Below are 13,400 nucleotides of genomic sequence, written 5' to 3'. Positions count from 1 at the left end.
AAAAAAAAAAAAAAAAAAAAAAAAGTCAATACAAATGTCCTCCTGGCTCTGACTGATGTAGTCCCGGCTTTGGGGAGGACCTCTCTCTCCGCAGCGCTGAGCCAGGCGAGCGTGGGGCAGCGCTAACGGCCAGGAGAAGGCTGTTGCCGGAGGCTTACGGGCTGTGTTGCGGACTGGATACGTTTGCGGAGTTACGTTAGATGCTTGCAATAAAATCTACCGAGACAACCTCGGCAGGCTCACAGCCACGGGTCGGTTGGGAACTGGGGCACGGGAAATGAGCGGCTTGGCAAACATCACAAAAAAGCCTGCACCATATCTGGCAAATGAACCCCTAACCGAGAGCCTCTTTTTTTCTAGAATACTGGATTTTAATAATTTAAGATGTATACACCATATCTGCGAGGGAATTAAACTCAGTACTTTGACTTTACTGAAAAGAAAACCTGACCTCACAGAATCCAGTGTGAATTTTAGACTTGATTTTAAACTAGGCAAGATTCTACCTGTCTATAAAAACAAATAATCCTCTACTTCTTTTTTTTCCAATAATGAACATTTCCATAACTTTACACCCTTTTTCTTCATCATGTCCTGAACATAATACCTTTCCCGCTCAACAACTTTGGACTTTGAATATTACTATAAGCTCCTCTGTGCCTTTTTGCTTTGCAACTCATGTTCATTATGGTACATTTTCTCATTAGGGCAATATTGTGGAAGGAGTGGAATATTCTCTATAGGAAAGATTCCTTTCTATATATTTCTGTATGTTGTATTTGCCTCTATTTCCTGGTAGAATAATGTGATTTGCTTTTGGCTGTAGCTTTTCCCACTTCCTAATACTTTCCTAACAATCTGCACCTTTTCTGCAGCTTGATTTCTCCTTTTCATGACTATTCCCCAATCTAAGTACATACATACATCAACTTTAACATATTAAGAGCCTCAACAAAACTAAACAAAACTTCTTTCTTTCATGGCTAATTTTCAAGATTCTTATTCTCTGGTGTGATAATTTCCATCCCGCTCCAATCATAACTCCCTCTTCTATCAGTCGTCGTTTGGGTTTACAGAGATCATTAATTAAATAATAATTATTAAATCTGATACGTGCAAAGCATGCTATCCAAGGCTTACACTTTCTCTGAAACCCTCAATTTTCTATTCCGCATTTAAACAAGAGACTTTACTCCTTGGAACAGGGATTACCCACACCAGTGGAGGATTCAGGATTGGCTTTTCATTTGCCCTATGTGATCATCCTAGAGGAATTATTTGCAAATTGACTGCAAGCAAAACAGCAAGGAACAAGTCCTTCCTGCTCTCTAAGTTGATTTGGGGTGAGCTTGTGCAGAGCTGAGCTGGCATGGCCATGAGAGGGGCTGCCCCGTTTCCTGGGCTTTCCTTCCCTTGGGCTCCTGGGAGCTCAGCTCTCAGGAAGGCTGAGGGGATTGGGTTTTTGCTTCCCTGTCAGCACACTCGCCTTGGGCAAGTGGGGAATGGCAACTGTGGTTACCTACCTGCAGCAGTCACTCCATTACCAGCTGGCTGGAGTACAGGCTCTGTACCTACCAGCACTGCAATGTCATTCCCTGCCTTGCCCCATTTTCGTCCTGCATTCTCAGCCTGTGTTGGATGTACAGGGCGGCAGGAGCATGCTCACCCAGGACAGGACGTGCTCTTGGGCTTGGCTTCAGCTGCTGTAGCTGGAGTGTGGGGCCCTTTCCCCTCCCTGTTATGACACATCTGGGCAGGATGCACAGGCTCAAGGGTGTAGGTGGTATGTCTGGAGCCCAGAGGAAAGCCAATAGCACTGATGACCTTGAAAGGGGCTGCTCTAGAGCACAGGCAGTGAGTGATCTTACCCCAGATCTACACTGAGTGTTTAGGCACCTGACCACCCTTTATTTCACTGGCAATTGGGTGCCTAAAACCCCTCGAGTGTCTGGCCCCAAAACTGAAGTGGGCAGTGCTAGGAAAATGGGGTGAATGGTAAGACAAAAGTAAAATCTTTAAGCAGTTGTTGAGTAACTGCAATAAAGGGCAGGAGTGTCCTTGAGGGAAGCTGTCCTGTCACCAACACCATCACCTTCAACAGACCTTCATAAAGACAAAAGGCATTTTGTGCTTTGAATATCTTACAGGGGTATATTTTGGATTTCAATGTATAGTTCTTTGTCACTGTAAGCTATCAATTACATTTTAAAGTAGTCATTACATTCTGATAAATATCGTCTCTTGGTTAAATTCTATTAAATTCTGATGCATAACCTCTACTAGATTAAAATTGGCAACCAAAATTCTAAACTTAGAAAAGATCCTTTTATTATTTTTAAAAGGCATTATTTTCCTTCTCTGTGACATGCCAAGTCACGAAGAGGTAGCAGTGCTTTGCCTGGGTACATGCTAGCTGACTGGCTGCCACATGTGCTGACTAGCAAGGAGACTACTGCCAAGCCAAATATTTGCTTCCTGTAGTGAGCCAGTAAGTTGGGCTTTTTCTCAAGCCATTAGGTTTCACAAACCCCCTGTGATCATAACTGATTTTGACACTTCTGATCATCTATCGGATTTGGTTGAGGTGGGTTTCTTTTGCAGATGGCAGGCAGAAAATAAGATTGTGTGAGCCTTGCACTTTGAGAAATTAGACTAAGAAGGCACTTGTAACTTCCAACTGAAAATGTTAAGGAAAATGTATCTCATTTGTATCAAATCATCAAATGTATCACTCTTTCCAGATCGGAAAGATTTGTCCCTGATACTGCAGGTAAAAGGATATGAGCACAGAAAGTTAATTTTACAATTGCAGTCCACAGTTTCTTGCCATTTTGGGTTCAATTCTCCTTTTATTTACACAATGTTAACTACAGATGTTTAAAAATGTTGAGTAAAGTAACTCTGCTGACTGCAAGAGAATTCACCTGTGTGATGCAGTGCTAGCTCAGACATGTCACGCAATCAATAACAGAGAAGCTCTGCCTGTATGAAAAGCTACCACAGGGGAGTTTACAGGGGAAGGAGTCACTTCCAGTCTCAAGCAATAAAAATTTTGTTTGACTATACACGGACCAAAGCCCAGATCCAAATGACCCCATTTCCTAATGTGATACAAAATCTGCATCTGAATTTTTCAGCTTTGCCCTGACTTGATACTGAGCTGCTTTTTTGCCCATACAAATGTATGTTGTAAAGGGCAGTTTCAGGTTTGTACAGCAAGAGGGTATAGTTTACTTTCACATACAGCAAACTTCCAAACCAAGAATAAGCAAATGACACACATCCAGCTCTCTGTATTTTATACATGAAAGTGCATACACACAATTTTGATGCTCAATATTTAACATAATAATAGTCTTTAAACCTCACAGTAAATGTTTCATCTTCTTTTCTTTTTCAGTGTCTGTCTCTAGCTTTCTTCTGGTTTTCTTCCCTTCTCTCAACCCATGTTTCAGCTCTTTTTGCCCTCATTATTCTCTCTCCAATTTCCATTTTAAAACTTATTTGCAGTCATTTTCTGGCAGTACCATCAAGTGCTGAACATGCTCTACTATCAGAGGTTGCATTAAGAAGTCATGGGAATATATGGTAATTTCTCAATTCTGCTTCTTAAATGACATTAATAATCAGAGCTGAACACCAGAGCTTCAAAAGATCCCTAAAACCCGTAGACTGGAATATTTGATTATGAGACAATATCTGAAAGCACGTTTTCAAATATCACTTATTTTAAGCTCATGATCAGAGAACCCTGTAAAGTCACTGGGCCTGATTCTGCTATTATTATTCATTCTTAGGCCTAAAGGGCAACAGGATTCCACTGAAGCAGATAGAGTTTGGGTCAGGTACATAAATTTAGTCATTTATTTAAATCAGATTAAAATCAGTTTATGCAGCTACATATAGTGAGAATATAAATGTCTCCCGAAGTTATTTTCTCAAAGGTTCTTTTCACAGTAATTTTCAAAGTTGAACTTTAGCAAGATAATGACATGGTCTGAAGGAGCATGTGTTAGATGAAAATGGAGGAAAAGCTGAAAACTAACTTTGGTTCTGCCACTTTCATCCCACATGTCTTCACTTCCTTGACCTTGCCTATAAAATAGAATCAGATTTTATTAAATCGCATACATGCTGTGGTTGTATGGTGTGACTAGTAAGTATCCATACAGTGAATTAATCATAAAATATCAAAAATTCTAAACAAGCACTTGCATAAGATTGTGGGGACAGATATTTCATAATGGACTAACTGCCCAATTCACACTACTGAAAGCATCTGTGCGTAGTTCTGGACTGGTGTGTGTGCCGTGCTTTTGTTTGCTGAAGCTATTTAAATGGCCACAGTTCTTAAGGTAGAGAAGTTATGAATCATGTGTGGAAACAGCTGCTGCAAGAGCGTTTCAAAAGAAAAGTTATTTGGGGGTTTTACTCACCTGCAGACCCAGTGACATCATACTAAGTATGTTTCCAAAATATGACTGCTGAAGCTCCTGTAAAAGATCCAGGAACAATTTCTCATAAAGTTTTCAGCCAGGCAGTAAAGTTGTTAAAAAAGGAAAAAGCAATTTTTACTGCTGGGCAGAAATTAACAAAGTAGGAAAATCCAATTTGCTTTCAGACCACTTCAGTCCCACTTGTCACCACGCTCCTCTCTCAGCACAGCTCCACTCTCCCAGCACAGCTGCTGAGCACACGACCACTGCCTTGCAAGAAGTTAATGTTTATGAATACTCACAGACATATTTTTATGTTTGTTTGTTGTTTGGTTTTTTTTTTTTTTTTTACTTTGAGTGGACTTGTATGGTGATTTAGAGTCGTACTCCCCTTGAGGTTACTGTGGGAAGGGACAGTGTGGTCTGGAGAGCAGTTTGAATCCCTGCAGATGCAGAAACAGGGCAGAGTGTATCTGCCTCTTGTCCTACAAAAATAGCCAGCAAATCCCCTGGAGGACTTGTCAGAGAAGGAGCTGGTTTAGGCATCAGGCAACCCTAAACACACAGGCTATGTGTGAAAAAGGGAGGACAGAAAGCCAAGGGGCTAGAAGAACACACAATAATTAATAGTGAATAAATGATTGCTGGCCCTCACCATCTCTGCCCTCCTTTTCAAGCCAATCTCAGAGTAAGGTTGTACATCAGGTGTTTTCTTTAGGAGGCTTTAGTTAGCTCCACACGTACAGTTTTAAACTTAGCTGAATTATAACTTCTTCATTGATCAGTTGTGCGCTGACATCCTTCCTAAATTAAAATACTTGGAATTAATATCTCTAGCCATCTTGTCTGTGACAATCTCTCATCTTTTTGCAGGACAAATACTAACCGCTTTAAACACCTAGTGGTCAGTTCTGTTAGATTCAGAGCAGTTTACTTTTTTGGGTACTGCAGCTAAGGGAGACCTCTCACTGAAATTCCTGAAGTCATGTTATTACCAAAATCAAGTCTAGGAATATCCGTTCCAGCCTCCAGTCTTGGGCACTGGATGAATACACAAAAACAGTTCCAAGATTTTCTCCCTCATATTGCAGTGCTTAAGCCTACTGACAGGAAGGAAGAACAGTAGATGATTAATTTTAAAACAAAACATTCCTGCCAGCCCTCTGTAGCTAAATGGAAGTTGTGGTGACTGAAGCATTTATGGAGAATATTTCAAAGTGAGACATATTTATCCCATGACAACACACTATTACCATGACATTTTATGGTATACCTTTAATAACAAGTAACCTTTGTATAATAGTTTTCATATGATGGAATTTGTTACATCAGTGAAACAAAGCTACTTTACTATTTCTAGAGCAGACACATTCCAGTCTTCTTTATTTTTTTATTTTATTTTTAAAAAATTTTATAATATTTTTTTTTCCTGTTTCTCATTCAGTCAGAAAAAAAAATCCATTGATTAACGATACAGTTAAAATTTCAGATCACGTAATTATCTGTATTATGCCCGTCATCAAACAGATTTACAGAACTTAAAGTAATGATTAATAGCACTGGCTTTAGAAGGCTGGCTTCTGTGAATTCTGATCTGTTTTACTGATTTATTAGGCATTTAAGGTTAAAGAGTCAGCATAAGATTGCACAATCTATATTTAACTTGATAAATATTTTGAGATTCTTTACAGCAGCAGCTGGTTTTATTCTTTTAATCAAATAAGTGTTTTGTAAAGCTATTCTGTGCTTTCATCCATAACAAATGTTTACTTTAGAGTAGGAAAAAGTTCGTCTGTGCTCACATAGTTACATTATGCATGCTATCCTGTCGTACTGTGGGGGGAATTACATTTGCAAATAGAAAATAAAAATTGAATGACAGAGGGGAAAAAGCAAACACTCTTTGTAGTGCCTTATCTTGCAGACACATCTCAAAATACTAAAGAGAAGCGATTGAAAAAGGGGTGTTAGGAATGATTCTTCAGAAATCTCAGTGATTTGCATCCAGCTAATGGCTGATGAACACAACTGTGTCTTGCGTTTGGACTTTAACTGCAGGGAAGGTAGCAGTGCCGGTGCTGTCAGGAGGCAGCGGGGCTACGTGCACAATGGCTGAAAGAGCGACCACCCAAAGTGATGCATTTCAGTATTGAAGATGCACAGAGACCTGTATCAGTTGACCTCAGCCTGTGACCAGCAGAGTAAAGAGTCACTAACTCAGAAAGGTAACTTGGGCTCTGCTTTTGAATGGCTTTGTAAATCAGCATAAGCACCTTATAACGAATGCAAAACTTTCTCGGTAACCCAGTGCAACTGAGATGGGATTGGGAGGCTGGGGGGCTCCTGTGAGCAAACCTCTAGCAGCAGGCAGAGTCCCAGCTGCTCTTTTTGTACAGTTAACTGTCTGAAACGCCACGCAGCAAAAAAGCCAGACTGATAGGAAATACTGCAGTGCTCAGCTGAAAACTGTGTATGTGCATCTTCTAATTACTTGGGTCACCAAAATCAGGAGTCTCAGAATCTGCCATCAGGAGGCTTGAAATGGAGATGGAAAAACAGGGCAGAAGTCTTTGTACCGTGGCAGCAAGACAGTAAGAACCTGCATTTTAACACCCACAAAAGCAGATCTTAAGTTTCCCTGGACCTAGAAAGGTATTTTGTGCCTTTGGGTGCTTCCAGGCTACTTTTTTCTCACTAAATAAGCATTTGGCTTGGGATGCATAGAATAAAATGCTGCTTCACTTAAATAATGTTACAGTTCATTGTGTTTTTTGGTTCTCAGAGGATTTTAATTTGTTTGGATGTGACAGCTGTATTGCAGCTGCAGGCAGAATATTCACTGTCTTTCTTTAGTGTCAACAGCAACAATTTTAGAAATTTCCTGTACTGCCTTATTTGGCTCTTTTATGTCTTCCAGCTTTTATTTTATGTAATTAATCTTTGTATGCAGAGTGTTTAAGTTTGTGTTCTTCCTGCCTCATTTTTGATCCTCTGTTTGGTGTTTCACTTGTGCAGTAACTGCTATAGCAACATTTTCCTGTTCCTTCTTTCAGATCCAGAAACTCAGGGTCCAGAATTTGCCTATGACTAGCATTTGTATTGCATGTTACATTTTGGGTACCACACCTAGTAAAGAAGAGCCAGGCTCACTGCATCTTCAGATTATTCTTTTACATCTCCAGTTCAATCATTTGAATTATACTAGCTATAAACCTAGTAGTGCAATTCAGAATCAGAGGCTGGATTTTTAGTCCATTGTGAAGATGTAACACTCACTGGCCAGCATGATTTCTAGGAGATTTTATTAACATAAAATAATTGTCTTCACGCAAGGCATCTATGCCAGTTCAAACACACCAAAAACTAATATGGACTAATAAGCTGTCAGTGCTCTTTTAAATAAAGTTAGTGTCCTCTCTTCAAAACAAAACACACACCCCTGGCAGAAACAATAATTTGGAAATAAAGTACAGAGAGACCTATGAAAGCCAGTGAGTATTGAATTTTTTTGGTATAAAACCAGATTCTGTGTGTATGTATATAGCCCCATTGACTTTCTGGAGCTGCACTGATTTAAACCAGTTAAGTTGCTGGCTCTAGGTATTTTATTCCTTCCTTTATTGTCTTACCATACCAGGCATAAAGAACAGACAGGAGAAATGAAGGCTTACAGCACTTGAAAACGAGCTGAAATTTTGCAGTGCTGGTTAAGTGTTTAACTGCTCGTCAAGGTTAACAATGTGTTTAGTGTGCACACGAGGGAAATCTTAAACAAGTGGATTTACAGAAACAAGCCCTTGCTAGATTGAGAGTATAAAGGTCTATAGCTACAAGTTGCAAGATAATTGCTTGAAAATATTGCTATAAAAATAAACCATAAACCTCTATGGCCAGCTTCAGATAATGTCATGGGAACAGGCTGCATGCCAAGGAACAGCAGGGAAGGTAAGAGCTAATGCTTGCTCTTCTGCGTCCAGCAGCACAACCAGCACGGACAGTCCACTCCCAGCCCGGCTGGATGCCCAAGGCAGGCTCGTCTGGCCAGAAAATTACATCACATAAATGGGAATAACAGAAGAGAATCAAGCACCACAGTCTTTAAACTCTACAGCGTCCTAGAGGAAGGATTGTGCTAGAGTTTCGACCCTTAGTTCAGAAACTTCCTCCATCCTATTTTTAAATTTTTTAATTCTTCCCTTCAGTGTCATATGTAACTATCCCATGGCATGACAGCTGCGACACAGTGCCAGGTTACAGCTCCCCTGGTTTGCAATAATACAGATCCATAAATTTTTATTGAAAACTCTGCCATGTTTGTCTACTCCTACAGAGCAACTTAAAGATATACTTGACATTAAAAAAGTATAAATACACATGAGCTGGCATTTTGGGCACCAAACTGGGAATAACAACATACCGAAGTCTGCAATCTGGGCTCAGCTGTAGGCATTTACCTCTGGAGTGTGTTGGCAGTATGACCCTTCGATCAGTGGAAAAGACAGTGCCAGGGCTCCTGCTTTTTTTTCTACTGTTTTTTTGGTCTTTCCAAATTAATTACCATCCCTTTTCTCTGACAAAGCAGTAAACAGCAAATAAGCAACACAGTTTCTGTGTCTGTAGGTTTGAACTTCTTTCCTCTCCAGATTTTTCTTGGGACATAATCTGAGATATATTTTAACCTATTAAAAAATCACTACAATTAGCATTCAGCATCAATATTTTAGTGGAGTTACACAGTTCAAAATTATATATTCACATCAGAAACAATGTATTACCCTCAGTGTAATCTTTGTTTAGGGTCACCACACAAGAAAATATTTTCAACATGTTGGGTTTTCTTTCAGCTATAATACAAAACCCATGCTATAATTTTGCCCCCAATCATGAGCTAACTATAATCATATTGTAATGGACAACCTTGCTTCTAAGTTCTTTTTGGGAAATGATATCCTGCAAACACAAAAACTAGAAATTAACCTTTTTTGAAAGCTGAGTTTCTTTTATGTTCATATGATGTCAGGACCTGGGGCTTTAAAGGAAAAACTCAAATTACTATAAATCTGTGAGACTCACTAACTCTACAAAGGCCTCATCCCTTTGCTCTGACAATATAAAATGCCTTTCCAGGGCATCTGCATTGTGTTTGTATCCACTTTAACATACTTTGATGTTTATTGGCAAAGCGAGGCCCTTAGTTTAAATAATCTGCACTTCTAGCTTTTACAGTAATACAGTATCACATTCCAGTCTTGAAGAATAAACATTGTTAGGTGGCTCAAATTAAAAGGTAGTGGAGAATCAGAAGTATTGGCTAAACCCTAGGTTTATGAGAGATGGCAATTTTTAATGGGAATCTATGGCTTTAAGAAGAAAAAAGTTGGCTGAGGTTTTCCTGCAACTTGACTGTTTGATCCTGTTCTGAAAGACAGAAAGAGAAACTGAGGTGACAGATGATTTAAAGACCTTTAAAGTCACGTGTTGAGAAAAATATCAACCCTTGCTAAGTCTGCTGGCTTGAACCAACAGTAGCAACATTAAATCCTTCAGGGAAAGAAGCTCACTTGGCAATTCTCTGATACTCTGATACCATGGGATGAAGGATATTGACCCAGTGTCTCAGTGATTCAAAACTAAACAGTATGTTTCTGAGATCTTCAGTAAAATGAGTTGATGGAAACAGCTGTTTTCCCAGTGAGTGGAGGATTAATGGCCCAGTGAATGCTGGAGCCAGTAGCATGTACAACACTGATTAATCCCCTTTACCAGAAGTCAGTAAGAAGCTCAGAGGATGAGGGTTTGTGGAAATGCACCTAGGTTTTTATTGTACATGTTGTGTGCATAGGTATTATGTTGCCTTCCCTAGGGCAGGCCAACTGGCATAAACAGTGAAAAAATCATGTAGATGTTAGAGGCTCATACATGGGACAAATAAGCTGCTGGGACCTGGACATGCGAGGAGAACAGTCTGTTTTCACCCTTCCTGCATTTCTTTCTTTGTAACAACCTGAAATATTTCATAGCAGTATAAAGACAACAACAGAGAAACGGAATCCTAACAATGATTATTTTTAAAGTGTCTTTCCTTCCCACACAAGGTCCTTTAAGACTGGCAAGTAAAAAGCTCTTGTCAACCTTACGCTCCTTTTATTTCTCTGGCTCCACAATGTGCTCTCCCTCCTTGCATCCTTCTGCAGCCCACTGCTGGCTCTTTGTTGTCTGGAGACACACTAGAATTCTAACATTTTACCTAAATTACTCAGTGGAAAAATATCAGAATATTTCATTTCATCAGCTTGAAGTGCTTTGCTTCTCAATGGTTGAAGCACTTCAATTCAGCTGTAATATTTTGACTTTAGCAAAATAGCAAAATACCCTAAACTGTAAGCACTGAAGTCAATGCAAAATTGAAGCTTGCTGTGGGTGTCTTTTTGAGCTATTTCATGTCATGAGCAATTTTGACTTTTTATGCTGATTCTAAGCAAGAGGGAAATTATTTTTTTTTGGGGAAAAGAAGTTTCCCCAAAAGTTTGAAACAGAAATTTTAAATTTTGTTCTATTCTAATAAAAATAATTATTGTCAAACAACTGATGGTTCATACCAAAAATATGGTTGCTTCCCCCAGAATTTAGTCTTTTGATTAACACTGACCATACCATGATACACAGATTGACAGGTTTCTGCAAGACAGCTGTTCTCCACAGCCTATAAACATTGTGGAAATTTGCATTTGTCTTTGCCTGAGCACACACCTCTTGGGTTTAAAACAGTGTTTAAAACTGAAGTCACCCAACAAAATGAACTCTAAGGTAGCTTGATCTTTCAGTCTACTCAGCTAGGTAGCAAAAGCCTTGTTCAGTCTCCCTGTGTCAGCATGAGATTCAAACACACAGCCCCGTGGTCTGGCCCCCACACACATTAGGGTGCCACATGCTCCTCTCCCATCTCAGTTGATTACAGGATCTCCAAACCACAGGAAACCTCTCAGGGCAAAGAGAATGGTCTTTCCCTTTTGTTTTAGCCCTGTCCCCATCATGTCTTATCCCTGTTCCCATCTCCATGCCACGATGCCAGTGTGTGTGCCTGCCAGACTGCCTTCCCGGCCCTATGTGGGGCCATACAGAGGCAGTTTGGGTAACTCTGGTCAAGCTGTAAAGTTCATGTCTGGCATCTGAAAAGTCTCCATAATTAACAGGATAAATATAGAGTTCAGGAGCGTGTACAGCAGTCAAAATCAGCCTCATTCAGTGATGTAACTTTTATCCCAGAAGAGTCTAGATGTTTCAGTCAGTCACATGAAATTGTCTTGTAGATAAATGACAAGGCAACTCATGTCATCCCAGTCATGCCATAAACTACTTCTGAACCAGAGCAGAGATTTTTTTTTTTTTTTTTTTTTTTTTTTTCTCAAATGAGCAAAGACATAGATGAGTCGTGCAGGCTGCCAGCCTCATCTCACAGCCTAGAAAAGGCTTACTGCCTCCACCTTTTCTATAATTTTCTCTCTGGAAAAAAATGAATTGCTCAATAAACAACTAGTAATTGAAGAGAACCTACTATCTGAAGCTGAGCCGTTGGCACCAGCTCATTAGACTTCAGAGGGGTAAAAACCCTGCTGCAGATGAGTGTAAAAAGGTGCGTATTTTTCCTCAGCTGGTTCACCTTCTAATTTCATCATGACTCAATCCAACAAAAACAAAATAAATATATAAAATAAAATGCTTTAAAACTTTAACTGCATTTATAGCTTCTGTGGAATCAGCACTACTTTAAAATAAATTGAGCCACATTTATCTTTGTTTGATTTCTGTTTACCTCAAGCCACTTTTCATGTTAAAAAAAGCATGTATATAATCAAAACACAAGCAATTCTGAAGTAAATCTGTAACTATTTTGCTTCCTAGGAAGAATTTTAGCAAGCGTAGGAATTCTTGCTGTTGTTGACTGCAATGTGTCTTCCTGACCTTTCAAGGTCACAAAAGCAAATGTCGAAGGGATATTGTGAATTTCTGCAACTCAACAGCCACACCATTTTCTGTAACCAAGATTTTCAGCCCCACATATTGGCATCAAGGGATTCAATGCAGCCAAAGATCTGTCCTGATTTCTGTAAGGTAATTAATGACCTTTGAAAGAGGAATCAACTGAAGTGTCAGGTACAGAGATAAAAATGGACATCTTTGTGTTGTGGATGGGGATCACTGCTTCAGAATCTTACTATGTCCAAAACCAGCCAAATGTTCTGCACAGGTGAGAGAATTATAATAAATATGAAAGCCTCAGCAGAAAAATAATGGAGACTTACCTAGTTCTGCTCCTGTCTTAATGAAATCAGTTTAAAGACATGAAACTCCCTCACTGATGTGAAGATCCAGCAGAGAAAAAACCTGGAGGGTGAAGAGGGTGAATAAAGGCACAAAGATACCCTGAGGAATATCAGCTCCAATTGACATGTGTATTATATTAGCTCCACTTTCTTATACGGGCAGAAAGCCCCCATTGCCAGCGAGAAGACTGTGCTCTGAATATGCAAAGGAAATGGAGGTTATTGGAAAGAAGCAGGAGGTTTTGAAGTCTGGTCCTCAGAGGGGGACAGCAATGCAGAATGCAACCTGCACATGTGTGAGCTGACTCATCACAATTCATGGGAAAAGAAAGAAGAAAACATTAGGAGGAAACCTTGGTAGTTTCTTTTTGTTTATTTTCTTCTCATGAACTGAATGGTAAACATTGGAAATTCTGAAAAAGAAAATGAACAAGTGGGAAAGGATATATTATATTTTTTTAATATACAAGCATTATTTTTTTAAAAATTTAAAGTTAAATTGATACTAATGTTGCTGCATTTCAATCCTTCAAAATGGTATTTCGGGATATTTTATTATAGATATTTTGTTTCCTATACTCACAAGTCTTAGAGACTGGGGCTAAATTTTGTACATTTTAATGTAAGATTTTTCTTAATG

Source organism: Athene cunicularia (genome assembly GCF_003259725.1).
Source record: "Athene cunicularia isolate RWA chromosome 5 unlocalized genomic scaffold, athCun1 chr5_part1, whole genome shotgun sequence".
Classification (NCBI taxonomy): Eukaryota; Metazoa; Chordata; class Aves; order Strigiformes; family Strigidae; genus Athene; species Athene cunicularia.
Note: the sequence above shows the minus strand (reverse complement) of the source record.